The sequence below is a fragment of the Argiope bruennichi genome, chromosome 2 (genome assembly GCF_947563725.1).
Source record: "Argiope bruennichi chromosome 2, qqArgBrue1.1, whole genome shotgun sequence".
Classification (NCBI taxonomy): domain Eukaryota; kingdom Metazoa; phylum Arthropoda; class Arachnida; order Araneae; family Araneidae; genus Argiope; species Argiope bruennichi.
This window is the reverse complement of record NC_079152.1, coordinates 76,189,055-76,216,405: the sequence shown is the minus strand read 5'-3', so window position 1 is coordinate 76,216,405 and position 27,351 is coordinate 76,189,055.

Sequence of the window (27,351 nt, the reverse complement as noted above, 5' to 3'; positions counted from 1 at the left end):
AGCGAAAATCATATAATCATGCAACATGAGGCGCAATTCTATATATACCAAGCTTTAGAAGGCACAATAAGGCATAAGGTCCTGATTGAGTTATTTTATGTAGCATAGACACCGAGGAGCAGAGCTGAAAAATAGAGGAGATAACTATACACAGTAAGTTTAGAGGAAATTATTTTCTCATGGCAGTTGGATGGAAGCAAAAGTAGCAGATTTGAAAGCGCTCCAGCAACCGCTCTGGTGGAATCAAGCATTAACACCATCATTCTGACAGTGAATGCAGGTCATAGAATTATACTTATAGATCCATCAGAAAGAACGAACATTTCATTGGGCGTCACTCATACATTGCTCAAAAAACCTGCCCTTGGCACATACCTGTGTGCAGTAGGTTTCGAGACCGATCATCATTATTTTTCTAAAAGTAACTTGCCATGTTTGTCACCCCATAATTTTCATAGTTCTGATTTAGTACCATATAATTATTTTTATTTCAGGAATTTCAATAAATAATCTTCGGAGTAAGCGTTTTCCATCAGTTTTTATATAGGCTGTTTAGGCTATTTTGAAGGGCCTGTTAAAAAATGACTTCCAGTATGTGTTTGATGGTTGATGAAAACGAGACATAAATGTATTACATGTAATGAAGAGTGTTTTGAGAAAGACCTTCAATATTTGGAGGATAAGTAATAATGACTTTCTGTTAATTTACTGCCATTCTTTATCGAACAGCCTGCATTAAAAAACGCAAAAAAACAAAACAAACACAATATGGTAAAATTGTTAGCCCATTGATTTCGTCAATATTTTCTCAACAATCAAGATGTCATCATTACTGACAAGTAGGAATCTCAAAGTTTTCAGCTCCCTTCTCATACAGCTATTATTGTACAGCTCACTTTGTTTATTTCAACTAGTAATCTCTTTGATAAAATGCGAATTCGTATTCATTGCTTCCTCACAGGAATATACATGAAGAAAAACCTATCTGATGAGCTTTAAAAATCATCATGGGCAACAAAAATGTTGCTAAGATAAAAATTTCCTTGAATCCTTTTGGTGGGTATTTTCAAAAATGTAATTCGTCTATTTTTCGGATTCTCACCATTTATTTTTCATGGATTCTTCATTTTTGTCTTGCCTTCCATTTTAATTTCAATACTAGATTTATTGAAAATATCCTCTTCACAAACATTTCAAATATTTATTAAGAGTTTGTTTTTATCTTCGTTCAACTTTCCTTCTTGCTTTGTAGCTAAGATTTGTCCCCATCAAAAGAGGGCGCTTAATATATTTTCTTTCCAAGCCTTTGAAATTTTGTAATGAAAAATAATTTAATCTCTTATGGATCTTAAAAATTATATCATGGTGAGAAAAAAATGGAGTAATTTCTTTCCTTGATAAAAAAAATACAGTAATAATATATTTGCCAATATTCCGTTTAGCAGTTATTTTTTCCAAAGGCGAATTTCTGCTGACAGATCTTTTTAATCTAACGCTCTCAAAAACTTTTGCATAGTAATGAAAGTGCCATTCAATCATCGTGATATTATTTTTAATTTACTTATCTTAATCATTTTGATAGATTTTTCCTGAAACTTCAAATAAAAAGATTAAATATCACTAAAATGAATTTAAAAAATTAGATTTCTTTGTACATTGGTCAAAGAAAAAGTAATTACTCTTAAAATCCAATAACTCATAAAAAGTTCCTGAAATTAAATTTACACAAAATACTTTTCTTTAAATCTTAGAAAAATAATTGATTGATAGATTTAATCAGTTTACATAATTCTTATTTGTTGCTTAAATCCAGATCTGTTGTTTTTTCTGACAGAAAAAATGCCTTTTAGAATGACTGTGTTGGATAAATTATTTTGCAGCTAGAACAGGTAAATCATTTTTATTTCCCTTAAAATTAATTCTTTAAAATGGACTAATTAATTAATTTTTAATTAGTTAATTTGTTAATTCATAAATTTTTATTTAATGAATCATTAAATAAAAATTACAGATTCATTAAATTATCACGATTATTGATTCATTAATTATCGCCATTTAATTAATGTTTTTATCTCCGACTGATTTATTGGAAGCTCTAATCATTTTTTACATATTTTGGAGGTCGTTGTTAAAGATAAATACTCAGCGACCCCTTGAACTAATAATGACTCCTAAATGCATATATAGTTAAAATTAAATTATTATAAATTAAAGAAGTCGTATGAGATTTACAGATTAAAAGCAGATACATACACTAAGAAAAAGTTAAATATTTAATAATGAAGGAATATCTAAGAAAACATTAGATTGATTTGTACACTGATTAGCATGTCCCACAATTTTTCTTGTAAGAGTAGTATGTAATGTAAAAGATAAAAAAAAATTAGAATGTAATTCGTTGATCGAATTTTTATATATTGAAACCATTTCAGAAATGGAGACATGATATGAGCTCTCTAAACGTTTTTGTACTTTCGTATACAATAACCACTGTTTGTAGTGATCACTGACGTAACGATTGTTATACTAGTCAAAATAACGATGGATGGATATCCTGTATCTAAATACTCAGAAAATTTAGCAGTTCTAGGAGATTAACATTTCACCTACAGTGGTCCATTCCGATGACCAGGGTTTCTAGCATGGGAGTTTTACGAACATAAATAAACGAGATGACCCGATTAATTGAATAGCATGAATATTTTTCCGGAGAAAATTACGATACCTACATTAGTGTTAACGTAACCATAAGCGAAACCACCATCAACCCACGAAACTGTGCGAGGCTTTCGATCCTTAAAATAGTTATTCCAATATCGCGATGAACCTTATACTAAATATTATTCATCGAAAACGTTTCTGCAAATAATGTTTGATAATTTAATAGGCATGATATCTTTTTAAGGAAGTTTGAAAATTAAATAAGTATGCACATTTTCTTTATTTTGTACATTGTATGTACATTTTTGTACATCCGAATGGTATTGCGTTTTTATTTTTTTATGATGTCCAATAACATAATTGTATTATTATTGTGATCTTTGATTTGATTGATCATTTGGATGTAGTGATCAATTTAGCTTGGATTAATACTGATAATTATAAGTCACGAACATTGTATCGTCAACAGGATAATGTCAAAGATGTACATACCCGTACAAAGAGTTGTTGCTTGGGAGAGAATGAGAAATTCTTTGAAAAGATGAAAAATTATCTCATATGTATCATAACGGTAGTAAGAAACTATGCAGTCAGTCGGATAAATGTGTTGCTATTTAACTAAAGTTCACATTAATATTATTTATTATATGGAATTATTATAAAGGTGTTCATCTTTACTGTGTACCAAAATGTAACAAATTCCAAGAAATATGATTTAAAACCGCTGGCTTCTGATAAGGCAAATATTTTTAAGTAAGTATAAATTAAATGACTCTTATTGTTAAATTAAATGCATTTACAAAGTAATATTTTGCACGTTAATTATCAAAAAACGAAATGATTATTAAACAAAAAAGAATTAATGCTGTTAGCCGGTATTTAATTCATAAAGATACAATGATAGTAAAATTTCGACAAAAACTTTTATGATTACGTAAGGGGAAAGTCTAGCATGTCTCTCTTGAGACATGGCGTGTTAATGTAAAATTTATAAATGACCCGTACTTCTCTTTAAGGGAGGCCCCAAAGGGAAGATTGGAACATGCTTTTGTAATAACAGAACATTAAAACAAAGAAGTAAGTAAGTGCCCCAAAATTTAATTATTAGAGACCGAATTTATTTAATAAGCACAGCAATTTGGAAACAGGAAAGAATGATGGATTACAAAACGTGCTTCTAGAAATAATCTTTCTCAATTTAAAGAAGTTGTGCAGCGAATTTCAAGATTTAAAGAATGAATGCCTTCTGGATAGACACTTGCTATCTTTTCTGTTTTATTAATATTTATTTATATTATATTAATATTTATTTATATTATATTAATATTTATTTATATTATATTAATATTTATTTATATTATATTAATATTTATATAGTTTTATTAATATTTATTTCTTTATAATTTATCAGAGATGAATAACAAGAACACTTTGACGTTCATTTTTCTAAAATTATGAAAGAGAGTTTATCGAAGGCTTATCTTTAATAGTTGATATTTAGGCTTATTGGATTCAATAGAAGCTTCAATGGTGCATTAATAAAATAGGATAAAGTACATTGAATTATTAAAGCATATTTTAACTAATGAAGGCTTATCTATTAGAGATAGAAAGCTACAGAACCTTCAATTATTTTTGAATGTCACATGTTCGTTTTTTTTTTTTTTTATTTAATTTACTGACTCTTTCACTCTAAGAGTTCGATTTTCTGTTACAAAATAGTCATTATGAAAGAACAATAGTTAGTACAAAAATAATAAAATTTGAAAAGAAATCAGAAAATGAATCAACAAGCAACAGAAATACAAGGTGTATCGTTTATCCAATAACTCATAAAAGTCCAAAGCGCACAGAATTCATTGATTGATTGATGTAATCTTCCCTTCTCTAAATTTAGAAACATCAGCTACAATTCTACTAGATCCGGCTTAAAAATCGTTAAACTGATTCTTTTTTCACTTGGATACAAAGTTCATCTTCGTTCTCTCAGTAACTCATATACAAATCAGTAAATTCGCATTTAAATCATTCTCTTTTTGAGCTTTATTTTATATTATTTCATGAACATTAAGGTAATCATAGTTTCTTGTTTACAAATTTCGTTATATCTCTAGTCTCTGATCCAACATAATTGATCTTGTAATTAAAAAAAAATGAGAAAGAACCTGAATAAGAAACTGAATTAGAACTAATTTATGGATAACAAAATATTTTCATGTACAAATTTTGTTTCAAACAGAATCAGATGAAGACATTTGTATATTATTAAAGTTTTTATTTACAAATATCAATATATTTACGATGCATTTTAAATTTAACAAGCGAGATACGATAATGATATTCTTAACTTTCATCAGTCTTGTCTTTGTCTGTATTTCACGAATATTCTGATATATTTTTAAGGTGATTCAACAAATACTAGCGTTTACATACGAGAAATCACTTTAAAGAAAAGCAATACTAAATTCGTAGTTTTCTTTAAAATCATTTGAAAAGCTTTGAGACCAAAAACTCTTCACTAGAGCGGTAGAATAGTTAGAATTTATCTGCCTGTTACTAACGTTGCAAATGCTAACATTATTCAGTTTTAGACAAGTTAACTCATTTTTTGATAAATATAAACTATTTCCTCAATTTTTAATAAAAACTTATTTGAATCTACATATTTACAAATATTTTGAACATGGTATTTTTTATAATTGATAAATTCGCATCAATATCAATACAATATGAAATAATAATTCAATGAATCAATTTCAAAATATATAAGAAGTAAAAACACTTGCACTTCTGATATCTGATACTTCTTTACATAAATATCTTATATATATCTAAAATAAACAGGGTGGTTATAATTAAACTTTCCCTATAAACAGCGTTCTACAACGCAAACGGGTGAACGGATTACAACGAAATTTCGTATATAGACTATACACAAGATGCGCTCACGGAATTTTGAAAAAAAAAAAAAGTTCCAAAATGTGCCCCAGAGGGCATTTTTTCAGGAAAAACATTAAATTTAACACAATAAAGGACCAAAACAGAATACAGAAACAATATTGACATTTATTGATTAGTTTCTGATCACCTTATCATTGAACCATGCATGAAAATGGTTGTGTAAGGATCTGCCTTTGCTGTAGTTGCGGCATAATAAACGTCTGGTAAGAACGACCCGTAACGGAACATGCGACAGAAACACGTGCAGCTATTTCCTCAAAGAAGAATGGCCCAAGAAATGTCGCCGTGAATCCATATCAGACAGAACGTAGGGGAATTACAGTGTGCATCTGTGGATTTTCATTACCCGAAATGCAACAATTACTGTCCCATTTAGGTAGAAATAGGCCTCGTTGCTCCATAGAATATTTCAAGGTCATGACAGATCAACAGTCATTCTATTGGGAAAAACTGACTGGGAATGAGAGACATTGTGGCTTCTCCCTATCAAGCAGCTCTCGAGTTTATTGGATCTTGTATTGGAAGTAGTGCATTATCTTTCTGGGCACTTTTCGGACAGTTCTGTAAGAATACGCTGTGCCGAAAAACTGCACGTGTTTTACTACCCCCAAACTCTAATGTCTGTGTTTGTGCGGCAACAGCTGCCTCGACGGCATCAATAAGTGCCGGTGTGACAGGTTTACGGCCTCCTCCAGGTTGAAATCCTAATATCCTCTTCCCTTCAAATCTCTTAATCATGGCCCGGATACCTATAGTAAACATTGGTCCACGCCGTAGATTCTTTACAGGTCGAAATTCACGAACTGCAGGGGAAGAATTCCCCTTGTTTTCGTAAAACAGCTTCATCAATAATGCACTTTAACTAAAGGTGTCGTCATCATTACAGCCGAAAAAAGCGACATAAAACATGACAAAGTCTGCAAACTTTTCATACTCTAGCCTGTTTTGCAGAAAGTTTCCTCTTCGCAAGCCTGCAAATCTCGAAATTTTGTTTACTAGAACCGACAGCTTTTCCCAGTTTTACACTTTATTACACATAATTCTTGTTCTGGATTCTTAATACTATTATCATACTCGCCTTTGGTCGTTTATTGTGTTAAATTTAATTTTTTTCTGGAAAAGACACCCTCTGATGGACATTTTGGAACTAACTTTTTTTTCGAAATTCCGTGAGCGCATCTCGTATATAGCTACTTTATACCAAATTTCGTTGCAATCCGTTCGCCCTTTGCGTTGTAGAATGCTGTTTATAGGGGGAGTCTAATTTTAACCACTTTGAATATTTAATATATAATAAAATATAAAGTTTCTGTGCAAGTGTGATAAGAATATCTGTTTAGGCAGAATATGCAATAATATATTAAATTAAGAGTATCACTTATCCTCGATTTATACTGGTTCTTTGTTGAAAGGTAGATATGACATGCAGAACAAAATGCGGTCATTTTTTTTTTCTAATCATAAAGCACTTTACTCAATTACGGAAGCAAAGTTGGCTCCCTGCCAACTTTGCTTCCGTAATTCCAACTGAAGAAGAAAGTTGAAATGGTGCATACAACAACAATACACAACCGTTTCCTTGAATCCTATGCTGGCATACTAAACTACGCTGGATTATCCAACCTATACGCATTTTATAAGGATTGAAATACATGTAGAAGTGGCACCATTATGGTAAGTGTAAATCAATGAAGTTATTTTGACAGATTGAAAAAAAAAAACATTTTTTTGCCCTAAGTGGAAACGAGTCAATCAAAATATGCAGATGCTATTATATAGGCTCGATTGATTAATACTGCCCTTTTCAAGTCTATTCATGCTTTGGAGTTGTACTCGTGATAGGCTGAAATGTTTGTTATTTTGTCACATAAAATTTACTAGAATTAATTATAATTATTTTATCGTAATTTTTAAAGGATTAATTAATTATTTTATTATTTGAATCTACTAGTGTTATGAGCTTTGATTATGCATATTTGAATACAGTGATGAAATGAAATGTTTAAAGAATATGAATAAAAAAGTGTCTTCTTCTAATCAACTAAAAAGTTCTAATAAAAAAGATTTAAACGAAGTAAAAAGATACTTCCACCATTTGTATCCTTTTTTTACGAACAAGTAAAATTTGATATGTCTATGAATATCCCTTTGCACTCAGATTGTACCTCTCACTCACCATTCAAGACGGTGTATCATTTTAACATTTATTTATTTTTAAAATTTTGATTATCAAAATATCAACAGAACGGTAAGAAGATATAGACTCATTTTTCTGTGAAATTCAACTCAAAACATTTATGCGTATTTATTTTTCAAAGCTTTAAGCTACTCTTTGTATTAGAAGAATAATTATGCATCGGATTACTTCTCTGAGAGCAAAGAGTTAAATTTATGCTTCAGTGATTTTTATGCCTTGTGCTTCTTTCCCAATTACAGCTTATATAGATGTCCATTTTCTGCCCCATGGAATGTTTTGGATAATTTTGATAATTCTTGACGTAATAAAATTTGAAAATCATCTCATTTTCACCTCTATCTGATATATATTTATGATAATACATTTATAAATAGAAATATAATTAACAATTGCCCTTTCGTGAAAAGTGCAAAATCCTGCAACATCATATATAAGTCTTAAGTTTACTATATTAATAGAAAATCATCTCTTACTACCTTTTAGATATAAATCGCTGTGTCCTCTCTTTCATTTTGTTTCTAATAAGTTTTTATGTTTTTGCATATTCACTTCATTGCTCTTGATTCTCTGTGAACAGATAATTTTCCTGGAACACTCGGGATAGGCAGATACACCCTAAGCAGCATCCTATTATTTCCATGCTTTTTAACTATCCACATATTTTTTTGATATTATAAAATTAAATACATAATTTATACACACTTAAAATAACACTTTTTGGTTCTTGAAATTACTCGAAACACTTAAAAATTAGCCTTCTATCTAAATTCATATTTTAAAAAAAAAACACTCTTAATTTTAATTATAGTAATTTCTTAAGGAAAATATTATGAATTGTAGGTTCAAAGAACCTTTATTTCTAAAAAAATAGATGTAACATAGATGCAATTTATACAAGTATACTTATTATATTCTTTTATAACTTTCAAGGTCATAAATCTTAACAAAAATGGAAATCAAATAAACACGGCTTCATATTATTTTTTTACAAAATTACGGAATAAAGTATTAGATATTACAAAACTTTTAAATTTTCTAAACTATTAAAATTGAGAATCAAAATAGATATGACTTTTTAATTAATGAATGAAGTCAAATAGAAATAGGCTTAATAGATCAATTTTGTTAAATCAATCTTAGTACCAAAATTATATCGTTATTAGAAAAAAATGACCCTTTCAAGAATTAATTCTTCCAAAATAGCGACTTATGAAGGGATATTTTTCTGACATCTCATAGATAATCAAAATGGCATACTGAATGCGCTGGAAAACGCTTCATGTACATGTGCGTGTCCTAATCGAATTCACAGTTACAAAATCAATGATTAACTATTAAAGCAAGCAATGGTAATTATAATTAGTGTTCAGATAGATGACGAGTTTTTCACTTTCGGCTGTGTTTATTTGGCTTAACAATACATACCTACTATCACATTCAAAATGCTATACTTTTGCACAAAGCATTAACACCCAGCAACGATCAGCCTTCATAGTAACATATAATCTTATGTGGTAAGTTCTTAGTAGAATGCTTCATTAATAGAATATTTCTAATTTAAAAGCCTAAGACCTTAATAGAATATTTTTCCTAGTTCTCCACTAATGGTTCCTACAATTTTAGAAATTCACTATACAAGAGAAAGTAGAAAAGGGTTTTTCAAGTTTATTTTACAAATCGCCGTACCTTTGCACAAAGCGTTAACACTCAGGAAGGATCAACCATCAAATTAACATTTTATGATATGTTGTAAATTATTCCATGCAGCCTTAATAGAATCTTTCTCCTAGTTCTTCACTGAAGCTTTCTAAAATTTTAAAAAAGTACTCTACATGAAAAAGTAGACTTTCAAGTTTCCTTTACAGCTTCCTCTTTTAAGGCTGCCATCAAACATTTTACTTCGTTTTTTTTTTTGTTGTTGTTGCAATATATATATACTTGAAATATTTTAAAGCCCTATGATAACATACTCGAGTGAATACAAACTTCCCTTTGCAGTTTGTCATCACGTGAGAACATTGATTTGGCTTGAGGTTTTTGAAGCAACTTGAAGGCAACAAATTGCTGAAGCCTCAAAATGCGTAGGCAAAAAATTGGCGATTTATCCCCCTTTTTTTTATTTTGGAGTCTGCTTTCACAGTATAGCTTTTAAAATATCTATCGTCTGCTAATGTAGTTTTATTTTGGAATCGGTTTTCACTGTATATCTTTTGAATTATCTGTCATCTGTTGTTGTAGTATTTCCCTTGGAAAGCACAGTGTTATTGCCTAACCCACGCAACGTTGTATTAAAAATAAACCAAACAAGTTAAAATATAGTTTGTTTAATCGATAAAGATTGTTGGTTCAAGTATAATTTCAACTAATTAAAATAGGGTTATTAGAAAATAATACAGAAGATTGTCACATTTGGAGATTTATCGCCAACTAAGGTTACAACTTGATTTCCAAATTATACATTCTCTGAATTCTTACGAATTGTCTTAATTAATTTAAGTCATTAAACAGTTTAAACCGGTTTGAAACAATCACGAGGCTATCAGATTACGCATGCGTCGATATTTAGAAAAACGATGGGTTTTTTTTTCATCTCAAAATCGGTCAAGCTCCAAACTTTTTTGCAAGTTAGAAAAATTAAAAATGAAAGTTTAAAAAAATTATTCTCTCTCTCTCTCTCTCTCTCTATATATATATATATATATATAGCGAGAGAGAGAGAGAGAGAGAAGTCTCATGATTGTTTCAAACCGGTTTAAAATACTTAATAACTTAAATTAATTAAGACAAGTAATACTTTAAAAAATAATAATATTCTCACATGATAACTTGAAATTTGCGATAATAGATTTCAATTTTTTATAATTTTTTTTAGTGAAATTTCAGATAAGTGATTTCGTATACCAGCTCCTACAAATATTTACTTTTCCTTCTGGCTTCAAATAGTTTTAAGAATTTTGAATAAAGATATTTAAAGTATGCTGTATCTTTCAGTATAAACAAGCTATATAATAAGCCCACATTTGATATATAATGGTGAAGTTGAAACTTTTTTTCGCAAAAAGAAATCTTTTGTTGGCAACATTATTTTCAAACTTGATTCTTTATATCACGAAATTGCTAATTTTTCTCTCTCTTGGGTATCATGAGCTGACTATTCCATAAACAAAGAAGCTCAAATATTTGGAGTAGTTTGATTTCTGGCTAAAAAGCATGAAAATTTTTTTGAAGTTATTATATGTTTTATAAATGCGCATCATATTTTATTTCCTGTAATAAAAAGGAAGCCGAATTTATTGTCAAAGTAAATAAAGACTACCTTTAGGTTAGAGATTGAAGCATCTGTAAGAACCGCAGCATTCACTGGAATTGTATTCGATTCCATATTGGTTAAAAGCCAAGAGGGAACAATGAAATTAAATTAATTTTTAAAATTAAATTAGATCTTTTGAAAAAAGAAAAACGGTATGGATTGCTTCATGCCTTTGCAAAAAAAAAAAATTTAAAATACGACCGGTTGAAAATAAATTATTCAACAAATCAAATCTCTGTCATAAATATTTCACATAAACGAGTGACTGTCAAATAACATTTTAAGGATGACGGAACCTGGTTCATCGGTGATCATTATTATCCAGGTCCATCTTAATAATCACTTCAGTTACAGCAACGCCTCTTGTAGGAAGTTCGCTTTCCCTGCATCATTTTAATGAAGCTTCGTACCTGTGTCCAGAATAGATCGCGAATCACTTGACAGAATTATTATAATTAGCTTCTACAATAATAATTAACTGGTGACACATCATATTAAGCTGGAGTTATATTTGGCATCTCATTAAAGTTAAATAGATTGTAAATAATATACTAAGTTTTGAGACAAGTTTTATATATCCTGTATATTTTATATATAAATGATTCGATATTTATTTTTCTTGAGAAATTCTCTGTTGTTAAAAACAATTTCTAGATCTTATTTAAGAAGTATAAAAGAGGTCAATTAAATAATAATCTTAAATATTTGTAAATAACAAGAAATGTTATGTTTCTTTTGGTCTCAAACGCAACACAGAGATCATATACATTTTTATAATAAATATGATAAACATTCATTTCAGAAAATGATAAAACACCATTAAAGGGCTTTATTCAACGTAGTTATTTTTTTTTCTGCAAAAATATTATTTTTGAAAGAATGAAGCTACAGTATAATAGAATGTTATGTTTAAAATATTATTTAGTCTTCTTATGGAAGCTTATAAATGTTGTTGATGACTCTCAAAGATTTGCTTCTTGATTAATTTAAGCCACTGAATGATGCTTTAATTAATATAAGGGAAGTTAAATGAAATTTAATTTGGAAAAAATAGTAAATATTGAAATTTTGTTAGTTTTCAAGTGTACAGGTTAATCGGACTTTAACTATCAGTTTTTTAGATCTTTTCAAATAAAAATTAACTCCTCGTAAGAAAGAAAAATTATGATGATGTGTATTTCAAGACATGAGAAAAAAATGTGAAAACAAATTTAAATATTAAAGAAAAATTCTAAATGGGAATTTGTTTATCTTTATGATTCATTAAAAGAAGAGCCATTCAATGGCCATACAATACCAATTAGACATAAATTATCAATTTCCATTAGAGATCACTTAATTTAATTTATATGAATTAATTGCATCACCGTTAATATATTCATGAAGTTGTATTTATGTCACACCTAAGTCAAAATTCGTTAGAAATTTGAATCATGATTGTGCTTGATTTTTCACAAGATAGCAATTAAATTATAGATAAAAAGATATATCTTCGCCTATAATTCAGTTGTGGTAACCTTATTACGCCTCGAATTCCGAAATGTATTTGAAATGCATACCATCGAGATTATTGGCTAGATATTTTTTATGGTATATGATACTCTGGATTTTGAAATTCCAACCTTTTTTCATATCAAAGAAAAAGAATAACCCTATTTTTTCACTGATGAAGTAATAAATGTCTTGAGAAATTCTTTGAAAACTCCTGCATTATATTTTATATTTTTAGTTTTGAGATAGGTTTAAATGATATTTTAATCACTGATGTCACAGTATTTCCATTTTACAAATGTATAGAAGTATTGACTATCTGTAAGGTTGGATTATTAACTACTATCATTGATTTTTTTTTTAAATTTTAGAGGCAGGAAGAGCAGATGAAATCTATTTCAAAAAAGTAATTACATTTTGAAACCAGCGGGAGTGGCCTCTCCAAAATTTCACGCATACTTCATAATAAGCTTGTCGTACCAGAGAACGCCTTACAATGGCAATGGCGTGCAATAGTTACGAAATATGAACTCCTGGATGGAACTTAGCATTTTTACTTAATCTATAAATCATCCTTTGGTGAGTTACTTGGAGGTTAATCTTTGGAATGCGCTAATAGTATTCAAAAATAGAATTTGTGCTTTAGATCAATTTCTTAATCAACTGATACAAATATTTGACACAAAACTGTACTTGTAGTCACAAACTCCCGTATCAGATTTGATTTATTTAAGTCTTTGCGTTTTAAAATTATCGTGTTTACATGTTCTGAAAGTACACACCAACAGATAATCATTTGATTCAAAATTGGGTCAGCTGAATTTCACTCAAAATTTGTCTAGGTGTCAGCAGTATAGATGTTAAATTTGCGTAATGAATATTATTTATATATCTCTCTTCGTTTTGTATTAAACTTATATTTGAACAGCAGGACAGACGGATTTTCTTTTAGAAGAGTTTACACAATATTTGATAAAAAAATTTAGCAAATTAAGTTTAAAAACCGTATACCGAATATCAACCGCCTAGCTCAAAACATTTTTGAGGAGTCTTTATCACAGACTGACAGAAAGATGGACATTTTTCAAAATATGTTTTCTAAACTCAGAGAAGTCTAAAACATGGCGATTCATCAAAATCTCGAGTTAGAATTTTTGACGATTATTATAAATTTATATTACGTGCATGAAAAAGAAGAAATGAAAGCAAAATTTATTAATTTTATTATGTATTATCAGTTGTGTTTTTTCATCGAAAAACCCCATTGTCTTTTCAAAATCGTTTAATGATATAGATATTAAGAATGTAAAGTAATGCGAAATTTAAATCACAAATCGTTTCCTCGAAATTTAAAATCATAAAACATATATTTAAAAAAAAACAAATTAAATAGGATAACAAGGATAGATAGAATTAAATAGCAAAAGTGTTTATTCTTGTTGAAATTATAGCAACTAGCATTTCTTGAGGCTGTTACAATATCTTTAGAGTGGAAGGAAACATTTTAATATGAACTTGTTCTGATATAAGCAGTTTAAACGATCTTAAACAGAGCAGAGGCAAGGAAACTGAAAACTAACTGACAGAACGTGATAAATGGCTCTATTTATTGAATTCTCTTGTCTGGTTTTCATAGAACTCTTCTTTTATCTTTGGCAGATCTTTGCTGATCTGAAACAACACCAAAATATAGAATACTTTCTTATAAAACAAACTGTTTTGTTAGATGTAAAGAATATATGAATAGACGGGAAGGTATATGTCTTTTTTATCTAAAATTCCATACAGACGATTTTTTTTTTACATTAATTGTTGACTGAAATGGTGGTACTCTTTCTCCGTTACAGGGCCGATTCTAGTGAGGTTCAACCCCTACCACACTACAGAGTGCCAAAGATAGAAAGAGTCACACGTAGGTGTGGAAATTACTAATCAAATTTTGAACCTCGTGCTCATTATATGGCTTTGTTCGCAGAGCACTATATAAAGGAAGTGGAATGAAAAGCTAACCAGAAATAACGGAACTGAATGTGAAAGAGATAAATTCTCTTTTCCTTTTCATTATGTTTAGGCGAATGGTGGGACAGTCCCTGCATCTTCATCATTTAGTCCCTTTGAGACTCCCCACTATTTTAGAAATGAAACTGCGACACAAAGTCCCATCTTTCATAAATAGTTCCATCTTCGATATATTTTATAGATATTCCATCTGAAATTTAAAGCCCCATGCAATTGTTCGCATCTTCTTTTCTATTTTAAATATACATTACATTGAAAGAAAATAATATATTTAGACATAAACGATGATTAAGCATATGCAACAATAAAACATATATACAAATGGAGAGCCATCGCAGTAATTGGGCGTCTAATATTTTGAAGTCAGAATTGGTCTTTGACATAATAAACATTTTGATAAAAATATAATTTATGAAAAATATCATAATGCATGCTAAACATTATAAGTTATATTAATCATGAATTCAAAGAAGTTATCAAATAACAAACGTTGAAGATTAATTTCCTATCACAGTTTCTTTATGTATAAAGTTCGATTAAAGTGAGTATTTTAACCATATAAAAATTATTCCTTGAGTATCCACATTTTATGTCTCACCGACAACGAAAATTGAATAATATGAGTGGTTACTCCGTCTTTCAAAAACTATTAAAAAATAATAAAAATTCTTTAACAAATGACGTTTTGTATGATGGCCAATGCCACCAAAATCTGCCAATGCCATGTATGAAAATACATGGCATTGGCAGATTTTGCATTAATCTATCAAACAGAAATTCAATATATGCTTGTAAAGAAAATAGCTAAAAAGCATAAATAAGTAGATGTGTGAAAATTACTAAACCTTTCTTTGATGATATTTAGAAGATTTTGAGGATATTCCTCACACTGTAGACTATTGGTCTAATACTTTATGAACACAAAAATATAGACAAATGGTGCTTGATTCGTGATCTTAATATCAAAACAGAATATTTGTACGAAATTTGATCCAAGAATCAAAATTGGAAGATAACGAAAGTGCATAGCCGATTCCACTCAGCATTTGACGAAACCAAATTCAAAACCATCCGTTTTATGAAATGTTCTAAAAAAGTTGAAGATTTAAGGAACGGATAAAGTTTCAAAACGTTCTTAAAAGGAGCGATGTCCAAGAATCATGAAAGTGTTTTCATCTCTTCTGTATATTTTAAAGAGGCTCAATTGGCTATTCAGTATCTAAGCCACTTAGGTTTTGCCTCAAGAGCATATATATCGTTTACCTGTTAATTGATGTTTGTTAATACAGTGTCAATTTGCATGTTAATATAATGAAACATGAAGGCGCTAATCATTTTACATTTACCTGTCTGAAATATATTTATATATATATATATATATATATATATATATATATATATATATATATATATATATATATGATTCTCGTTTTTATATCCGTTTTGTTTCCATCACTGCTAGAATTATACTGGGTTGTTTGTATTTCCGCTATTGAAATAAAAAAAAACATTTATGAAGGTGCTTTAGGAGTACAGGAAAAGAATTAAATATGGATAAGGAAAATGGCATCTTAAATGCCAAAGTAAAAAAAAAAAAAATAGAACTTACATTAGTTTATCAATTTTTTTAGCTATGCTAATTAAAATTGCAGAAAAAGGAGTCAGGATATGTAACTTTTCCAATCTAGAAAAAATATATCTGCATAATTTTTAGATTTAAAAAAAATCAAAATTTAAATTTAATAGATTAACTAAACATAATGATTGTAACCACTAAATAAATTTAATCAGTGATTTATGGATTATTTTATTAATATATTATGCATTTTTATATTATTACATATAATCGATTCTTTGGAGAAATATCTGAATTTTATAAACTCACTACAGCTTTAATACTGCGACTGTCGCATAATTATAAAGACATTTATGTTAAAGAATTTGATCAGCAAAGAATTAATTACTTCGGTGAGAAGATTATTATTGTTATGAAGATTAATTAATTAATGTATTTATTATTAGTTGAGTGCATCTAATTTATAATCTTTACTAATAAATTACCTCCATATCCGATGCTTTAGTCAAACTTGTACCAAGATTCAGGATACAAAACTCAATTTTCCTTCGGAAGAAAATCATTTATTTCCAAAGGATTAAACGCTTGTCTCAAAGTGAATTTCTGAAATCGATTTATCACCAGACAAAGCATTCCAATAGTTCTAAGTAGGGTCAAGGAATCAACAGCTAAAATAGTTTCCCAATTGCTATATATATTTAAATTTTAATTATGATTCATAAGCTCTAATGGAATTAATAGCGCAGTAGTATGAGACAAAATTAATTCAATATGTGAAATACATTTCTAAAATTAATTCTTTGGATAGTTATAATAATGAAATATTTAATATTTATAAATGAGAATTATTAATTTCATAATATCTTGCAGGAGAGTTTTTTAACAATATAGTGATTATAGGTTGGTATACTGTATATAAATTGCCTCACGTAACATGCATGTTGCAATCGATTATTGTATAGACAGCTGGAATTATAACTGTAGATATTAATGCATTGGAAAATATTTTAACTCGGTGTTTTAGTAGTAGGAAGTAAAAGACACATAAGGAAATTGCGAATAAATTATTTGAGCAAAAGGAAAATGAATATTACACAAATCAAATCGAATATATTGATATATTTACAGATGAGATTCAAAATTATTGCAGTTATTGTTATGAGTGTTTACTTACTTAGGATGAAACCGTGTTCAAACAAAACTAAAGTTCGTAACTGAAATGACAAACTAGGGAAAGACTGGATTTGATTAGTGTTTACAAAGGTTACTACAGAGTAAACAAATCACACCAATAAGGAATTTTTCAAAGGGTATATTATAATGAAACTTTTTGCTGTTTAAGTTAATGTATCTATATTTACAAGTGTTACTGTAGTAACATATGTAGACAGATTTCCCAAGCCTATCATTTTCTTTTTTTTTTCCCAAATGTGAAATTCAGACGGCATTCATAAAACAACTATTTGAGAATAATTCTATAACGACCGACTGTTATAAAATCAATTAGAAGTTCAAACAAAAGAAAATCTACAATGCTTGGACAAATCAGTCGTGCAGCCGAAAAGAACAATAATAAAAAATGAAACACCTTAGAAACAATTTTTATTTATCACCGTATCTTCACAAATTTAGTGGAGATGGAAATGACTCGAAAATACTGTTTTGTTCCAACAACAAACACATTAACCAACTTAATTTACATTGTTAATTAAATTATATCCATAATACATAGTTATTTATAAAAATAGCCATAATTTTAGCATTATGGCTTTTTTGTTGTTGTTGAATCGATTTATCGTTATGAAATTAACCTCTCAATAAAAAGCTATATAACTCTGATGATAATTTCAAGAAGAATAAGGTTTTGAACTATGACAATTCCAATATTAAATAAGTTTTATAAGATTCATTTTACATATGTGAATATTGCTTAAATTATTTTCGCACGCTTAAAAAAAATCATGTTTCGTAAAATCAAGAAACAAATGTATAAATAAGACAAATTTAATGTTTGTATATATTTTTTCATATGAATGGGGGGAGGGATGAATTATACTATAGCAAGTTTTTGCATTGGGGTAAAGCTGACATACTAAAATCCCGGAATTGACAAAAAAAATGATGTATATACCCCAAATCATTTTCGAAATGTTCAGAAAAATTAACGAATTCTCACATGTGACAGATTATAAAGTGACATGTTCTCCACAGCCACTCCTTGAAGGAATGTGTAATAAATTTGTATTTATAGATTTACTTTCATGAATAGAATTTAGAATTTTAACGACAATACTAAATTTATTTTCAGATCAGACAATTTTAATTTAACACGAATTTTATTTTCTTTTAAAAAAATGAATTTCCTTCCCAGTCAGACGATATAAAATTTTATTGAGGGCAGATTGACTGTAGAAATGTTTAATTATATTTTACTCCTTACCGGCAGCTATCGTTTACAAGTAAACGAAGTTGAGATCCAAGAAAATAAGCACTACTTTTTACCACTCAGTAATTTCAGTAATTAATTAATTTTACCATTCAGTAAATTCAGTAATCAAAGTAAGGAAGTGAATTAGCATCTGTTATGTATATACTGAATGATTTAATGATTAGCATTAATTCATAAACTTCTTTAATTAAGTGGAGGATATTTCAAAATATCCGTAAAATGATTCCCTTAGAGTATCGAAATATCTTCTACTTTGCAATTACGTTTACGGGGAAATAAATTCGAGTCTCTACTCCGAGAAACTGTAGCATGATAACGTGCTTCACTCAAATCTTTTCTATTTACTTGCCTTGATTGCATTATCCCCTTCTTAACGGAAAGAATATCCACCATTCTATCATTCATACAGTAACATTTTATAAAACTATTTTTTTTTCTTCTTTTGTTTCAATGAGTTGTTTCCGCAAGTCTTATCGCGCAATTAAAAGTAGTATGTCATATTAACATGTTAAAAAATACAAAAGTTTCCTGTGGTTAACTGAATATTTTCAACAAACTCACGATTTGAAACTCCATAGCTTTTTCTGTACAATTTACAATATGCTTCTGCTAATCTTCTTCGTTTATTGCATTCAATCAGCATAACCTTTTAAAACTCAATTCTTCGACGAATCTGAACAAAAGTTCAATAAAGGACAGTTTAAATGTCTTTAATCTTCTTCCAATTGAACTGGAATTTTAAAATTTGACTTAGATACAGAAGTTTAATTATTACGCCTGAACAAAATTCCATCCTTTATTTTCATTATTTTCTCTCATATTCAAGTGTTAAGGCAGACTTCTTTTAGACAATTTCATTTATAACTCCATTCAGATTAATGATCTTGATGTAAAAAGAAAGCTTGCAACAAATTCCATTCTTCTAACTATCATTTTAAGTTGCATACTCTTAAACAAACAAATGAATTTCAAATTTCAACGGATGCGGAATTGGCTGAGATGTTGAGATTCTCTGAAATATATTTAAATATTTTAAAACATTAAACAGATTTAAGATAAAGTTATTTGAAAACTACAGCTCCTTTGCCCAGTTTCCTATACAGACAAGAAAAACTGCTCATTTCATTATATATTATTTTTTGTAGTTATATTATTTTATTGCTATAACTATAATTCTTATACAGCTCTATATCCCGCTAATAAACTTTCACTTCCGTAATAGTTCCATATTTTTAAGTATTCTTATTACGGTATCAACAAATAAATCTTTAAATGTTTAACATTTGCTTAAAGTATGAAATAATCTAATTGCTTAACTCCATAAAAAACTCATGTGTGAAATATTTTATTATAATAAAATACTTCTATGAAGCTAAATAAATCTTCTATCTATCGTTTCAGTTCTAATCGCTTCCTACTGAAAATAAAATTCCCTCCTTTTAAAAGGCCGCTAATTCCATTGGCTTAAAATGGCTTTACGATATTCGTATTACACCAATCAGCAATTTAAAAAATTATTTAAATAAGAATATGTCATTCCAGCCATAAAAATTAAGATGTGTGATTTTTGGCCAGGATCAACTAAAAAGGCTAAACCATGAATTGCTTTTAAAAGCAACAGAAATGCTTTAATATTTAAACAAAAACGGAAAAAAATATTTATAACAAAATCATACTAAGGATAAATCTGAATCATGTTTAAACATAACACAAAAAAATGTTTTAGTTTGCTAGTAACAAGCTGAGATTTACTTAATATACGGTTCCCGATGAGTTCAAGCTTTGCAAATGGAACTTTTAGCCAGCAAAATTAAGCATATCTCAAGGAATGCAACTTAAATTTAATACACAAACATTAAAAGGGAGCATTAAAGGAAAAATGTCGTCACAAGAATCAAATTATGTTGATTAACTCTGTTAATCAGTTTACCTACCTCAACAAATCTGTCTCTAAGTTACTTTCATTGACACCAATTCAGTGAAGATTTGATAATAAATAACGGAGTTACAGATGAGTTCTATTTTTTGTTGTTGTTGACAATTGCACCTCTTTTAAAACAAATTCTATTCAACATAGTACATTCCATTGAGCTAGTAACCGTTTCCAAATAGTAAAACAAACACTGAATGAATATTTACTCTTACTATTATATGGTTTTAGCAGGGTTGAAATACAAAATATTCTGGCTGTTTAACTAAATTTTTGCATATATTTCCATGTAAGGCAAATGTGTCTGGTTAGCATTAAATGCATTCAACTGCTCAGAACATTTTTATGCTCAAACAAAAGGCTAGATCCCTCAATGAAGCCACATTAAAAACATTGCACCAAATTATGGAGAACACTTTTACAGTTAAATGAGCATAAAACGATTCTGGAAAAATTTCTGAAATCATATTTATTTCACAAAAGCACGCGATCAAATAATCTGTATTAGATTGCTGATTATTTCTCCCAATATTTGAAATCGATGAACATAATACATAATCCCGAGCAGTAAATATTCTTACCTGATGTCTCACATATTTGCTTTAATGCTATTCTTTAATGATGCTAAGGTTGCGATTATTTTTCAAAATCTAATGTTTTCAAGATAAATAGTATCCTTTAGATTTATCCATAAAATCATGGAAATGCAATGAGGAACATACCACTAATTACTCAATCAGTATAGAGTTAAAACAACAATTTGTACGTATTATCCAATAAATGGTTTGAACATTTTGCCTAAAAAAGCCAAATCGGTACAGTGATATTGATTCATCTGTGTTTAACGAAGTTGGAACACATCAACGAGTCTATATTAAGATTAGAAATTCACATTTTTGGTCGATCAATTATTTCAGTAATTCTAATCATACAATAGACAGTCTCACTCTTTCAATTTAATTCACTTCCAATTGTAAATCATAATTAAATTTCTGACTAACTGCTTATGTATTAATTCTTAGATTTAAGATTAAAGTACTTCATAATCTATTAAAAGAAAGGAAAGTATGTCGGTCCCCCCCCTCCCTCTTTGTGATTAAATAAATATTTTACTTCAATTTATCATAAATACCAATTTCTTACAATGAAAAATAACAAATAAACTTATCGTTTACTTTACCTTATTCCCATGACCCTAATTTTTCACATCTTCTCATCAAAGATTCATAAATGACAATTACTTTTAAAAATTTCACTGCATTTTTCAGTGCATTCAGAGAATGAAAAATTCACTGAAGTATCGCGTGATGGCCCTAATAGATTTCAGATGAAAAACTAGAAGTGAAAGTTTCCTTTGAGAAATTTATATTTTACCAAAAGAACAAATTTTTTTTATATATTTTCACGGGATATTTAAGCGAAACTTGTTATTGTACTTTATATGTTTACCTTTACTCAATATGTCAATGGAAGTAATAAACGCAGCAGCTGTGTGGATGAAACTCATTTTTTAGTTTTTCCTCCTTAGCACAGTACACTTCATACTTTTATTTGATGGATGTGTTTGCTAGATATTATTATTTTGTATGAATTATTATAAATAACAAACATGTCCGGTTTGCATTTTATGATGCAAATTAAATGTTGCGAAAGCAGATTCTTTTTTTGGATTCCAACTTTAGTTTCAAAGAACAACAAAGGCCCTTCCAAAAATTGTACGAAAATGTTCTCATTTCCCCATTTCTATGATTCGTATGAAAATGCATAAAAATTCCTTGTATATTATTTTTAAAGAAAGATTTGCGAATTTTAACAAATAGTTTGGGAGGGATGAAGTAATTTCGACAGACATGATATTAAAGGCCACTCCCTCTTCCAGCTCTAAATTTGCTAGTAAAACTGGAATTAATGACTTGGATGTTTACTAGAATTTTATTCTAGCAAGTTTTACAGTATCATTTGATATCATAAAAAAAGTTGTAATTAAACATTTGTATTTCCATTTCAAACATATTTTATTCAATTCCTTCTTCCAAATATTTTGTTAATTTCAAGACAGTTTTACGGATTTAGATTTTATTTGCATACCTTACAACTATATCTGGTTATAAATAATATATTTGGTATTTTTATATTCGAATTACTGAACTATTTCCTAAACATATTGACTATAAAATATTAATCAATAATAAAGTTAAATGTCACTAATATTTCAAAATATTCTATTCATATTTAAATTAAACTAAAATTGATACTAACCATAACCAACTATTTTATTAAATTATTATCTTCTCACGTACAAATGCTTGTTATTTTTGAGTAAAACAACTAATTTGAAAAAAGGTGTGATTTATTAATAAGATTTCTGTATTTAAATCTATAAATGTGTTTTTCTCAAATTACTTTTGCGGAAATGATATTTACCATCAAGTGCTGAAAGTCAAATATATATTATTCGAATTATTTGAACCTTTTTCTGTTAACTCACAAGTATCACATAAAAAGGATTAGACGTGCATTTGATAAAATATTGATAAGAAAGAACTAAAAATAGTAAAATTAAGACAAAAAAACTGATATTCACCAAATAATTACATAAATTGTTTGAGAAAATACATTTTTCCCCAAAATCAATTTGTATAAACATAATCCTAATTCTCCATTTACATTTGAGGATTCTTTAAAAAAATTGGTAATCAGATATTGAAATTTGAATTCAGAAGAATAATTTTAAATAAAACAGGTACGTTTTATACGACATTTTTGAGCAAGAAAATTATTTTTAATATTTAAATTTCTGCACATTTTATATCTAACGACAAGAAAACAAGAGGTTATTGTCAAAATTTAGAAAAATAATTTTGGGACATCGAGTCCCTTGAAATATTTTATGATCTTAAATTCTTCGTCAGCAAAATAGCATTGTTTTTTTTTTTTCAAATTTTGCAAATCATATAATTTATACTAAACCTTATATCGTACGGCTGCTTTTATACTGCACTTGTCAACTTCCCTAAAATCTGAGTTTTAACCTTTAAACGGAATTGACTACGCGTTACTAAATAAAAGATATGCAGAATCTGGACATGTTTTTTTAAGTATGACTACTATTTAAATTACTATTTCTATTGATCAGATATCAGCATAGAATAGCATTTTGAAGATTAAAACTCTTGTCCTGCAACATTTTACATGTCCATGTATAGGGTATATATGTATAGAGGGAATAAACACAGGATAGCGAGTTAAGGTTTCAGATTTCAGTAAAGATCGATAAATCTGTCGTCGATCAAACGGCGTCACATTGGAGTCACGTTAAAAGCTGAGGAGTGGAATGTTGATCCATTATCTTTCTCTTCACTTGAAAAGATATAGAATTACGGGATCTTAAAATACGCTTTATAAAATTTCTACATTGTGTGTAAACATAAGCATTAGTAAAAATTAAGAAGAAAATTTTATGCATTTCCTAAGTATGCAGATCATGTTTGTTATATTTAAAATGTGTTTTGAAGCATTGAATTGTTAACGAAATATATCTCTACCGTTTTTTATTTTGCTTTCGTTATTACTTAAAAAATGTCCTTTTTGTGGATGAACCAATGCATAATATAAAAACTGGTTGCACTTTAGAAAAACTTGATAATGTACATTCAGAGATTGGAGATATGCTATGATATTATCCAGATAATAGTTATTATTGAGTGTACCTGTTTTCGTATAATATGTTCACAATAACTAGCTACTGATATAAATGAAGCAGAAAGCGAAATTCTAAAAAGTCGGAATTTGATATTTGCAGATTCAATTTCATCAAAGAAATTTTTGCTGCTAAATAAATAGTTAATTGCCAAAAAACTAGCAAATGAATACATGGGTTCGATTTGATTTCCTACTTTACATAACAATAACTAATATGACAATATTTCTCACATTTGAGAACTTCTGAGGAATGCAGGTTTACTTTAGCCGTTGTAGCAGGCTCAAACTGACCATCAGGTAAATAGGGTACGTCAGCAATGAGTTTGAGATTGAAATTTTGATTCGATAATTTGGCATTTGTGAAATGTTCAGCTTATTAAGTTCAACATAACTACCCTTGGTTAACTCGTGAATAGAATTTGAAACGTGCTATTGATCTGAATATAGATTGTATACTATAATTTTTAGATAGGCAGTATTTATCAGCACATGGTATTTTAAGCACGCTTTGTATTATGGATAATATAAAAAGTTCCTAAATATAGTACTTTCAAATAATTACTACCTTTCTCACGAAAGGTAGTAATAATAAAGTACTAGTAAAGTAAAGTAGTAGTATTAAAAGAAGAAGGAAGTAGTAGTAAAGGAATGTTTTTATCTAATCGTTTTTCTTTTGTTTACCTTTATCTTAACTTATGTGTAACATATTTTCATAGACAAATTTGAATGTTTGCAAAAAATTATATAACGATTCAACGTTGAATAAAAAGGAAAGCTAAAAGAATATATAAAAATAAAAATCATCATAAATTTAATTTAATTAATAGAAAATTACTTTAATGAACCTGTAAAACATTTTACAACTGTCCCCTCCTTGTCAATAAATGACAATTGATGTATCGAAATTAATTTTGAAATTGTATTTACCATATTCTCTTAGATTTTTAAAGAAATCTTGAAAACTATCTTAACCCTTTACAGGACCATTTTTTTCTAGTCGTATTATATTAAAATATTTTTAGGCTTGAAATTAGAATAAGAAAAGGGATTCATTTGGCTTATAAGATAAATTTAATTTGATTAATTAATTAAGTTGGTTAATTAATAATTAAGTAACAAATCAAGACATCATTTTGTCTGATATAAAGAACTGAAGCATCTAAGTTTCTGACTTAATAAAAAAAATTGTCAGAGCTTATGCCAACCTACATAAATTCATACAAAGATTGATAAATTTGGTGTGAAGCATACTTCAAACGGTCCTAGAAAGGGTTAAAGTTCAGTGAACATTTCGAGTTTATTCCTGTGTTCGTTTAATCAATTATTAGTAAGAAATGATTGCCTAAAAATGTATAATGATATTTGCAAATTTTGGAATTTTTCATAAAATTTTTATTTTTTATATGATGTTAATATTTACACATTTTCTGCAATGTCTTCCCGTAGATTTCGGATGGAAGTGAAGAAACGATGATGAAACATAATTCTCCTTTTCTTTCTTATTTTTTCGGTTTAAATATAAGAAAAAGAACCGAATTACTTTTTTCTTACTTTAGAGAAATAAAAATTAAAAAAAAAATACCTCCCTTATTTAAATATTTGTAACCATTAAAATCAACAAAATTTTATAAAAAGAAATAAAAGAAAAAGTCATCTCTGTTCTGTTTGAAAATTACTTAGAATATAATTGAAAATTATGAATCTCTACTTTACCATCAATTTTATTATCATGGTCTTTTGGAATACACAAATAATTATATATGGAAATGCAGAGTATCCATTTTTATGGAATTACATAATAATCTTAATGTAATCGTGATTCATGAGCGCGTGGAATACGTGAACTTAGAAATTTTTATGGGATTTAAGTATTAACAAAGATAGCTCGCTAGTAGAATCCTATACAAAAAATACCTGCTTTATCCGTCAATGGTATGCGGTTATTTAATAAATATTTTTTCATATAATTTAAATTTTAGTACCATTCTTCGCAAGAATCTTTCTAATTTCATTTATTTATACTCTTATCTTTATTTTCAACAATTTATTATGGTATTTATTGTCTAAAATTCCCCAATTATAATAAAAATAAAAATAAAAATCTCAAATTTTTTTGGTTTTATGTCATGCTTTTTCGATTCTAATTTCTTCTAAGGCATTTCTAAGAAAGTTAATTAGCAAAATAATATTTATGCACCGCCATTTTAAACAAACAAAAAAAAATGGCACTAAAATGCAAATTTGGAAAACAAAAATTGGTTGAGTTATGAAGCACTGAACATTACTATTTTAAATGATTTAGATCATTTCAAAGTTCTACTCGAGAAAAATTCCCCAATTAGCGATGGTGAATTCTCGATACACCTGTTGTTGGTCTAGAAATGATGAAATTCAAATTTTAATATAGGTTAGTTTTGATCACAAAAGACAATTTCTCATTATTAATACATCAGAAAGTCCAAAATATTTTATTAAATAGCTGTAGCAAGACCGACAGAATGTGTAAAAATGCAGATTTGGCAAATGTTTTTCAATGGCTTGTTTATTAACCAAAATAACAAAAGATATAACTATTTACGGCGTTTAAAGCCATTTCTCGAATTGTATGTGTACTTCTAATGGCCTAGAAATATATTGGGCTGCAATTAAAATGGGCTTACTATACATTAATAGATACCATTTTACAAAAGAATTAACTCAAACAGAATTTAATACTTAATTTAAGAAATAAATAAATCAAACAAAAATTTAATAAAAGTGCCATTTTTTAGAAATTTTAGTTATTTTTCTTTATTTGTAAAATTTTTATGGCTGGAAAAAAGATAAAAAGTAAGTTCCATAACACTGAAAAAAGACTATTGAAACTAAGCATTATCATTCATGCGATATACTTGAAAAGATTATATATAAGTATTCAATTTTATAGTTCATACACATCTTCAGTAGCAAAATGAAATTTTTCAGAGTTTAATACCACATGAAAATTAATTCTAAAACTTTCATCTAAAATTCTTTCTAATCCTGTGCCCTGTATCAGATTTTTTATTAAAAATGT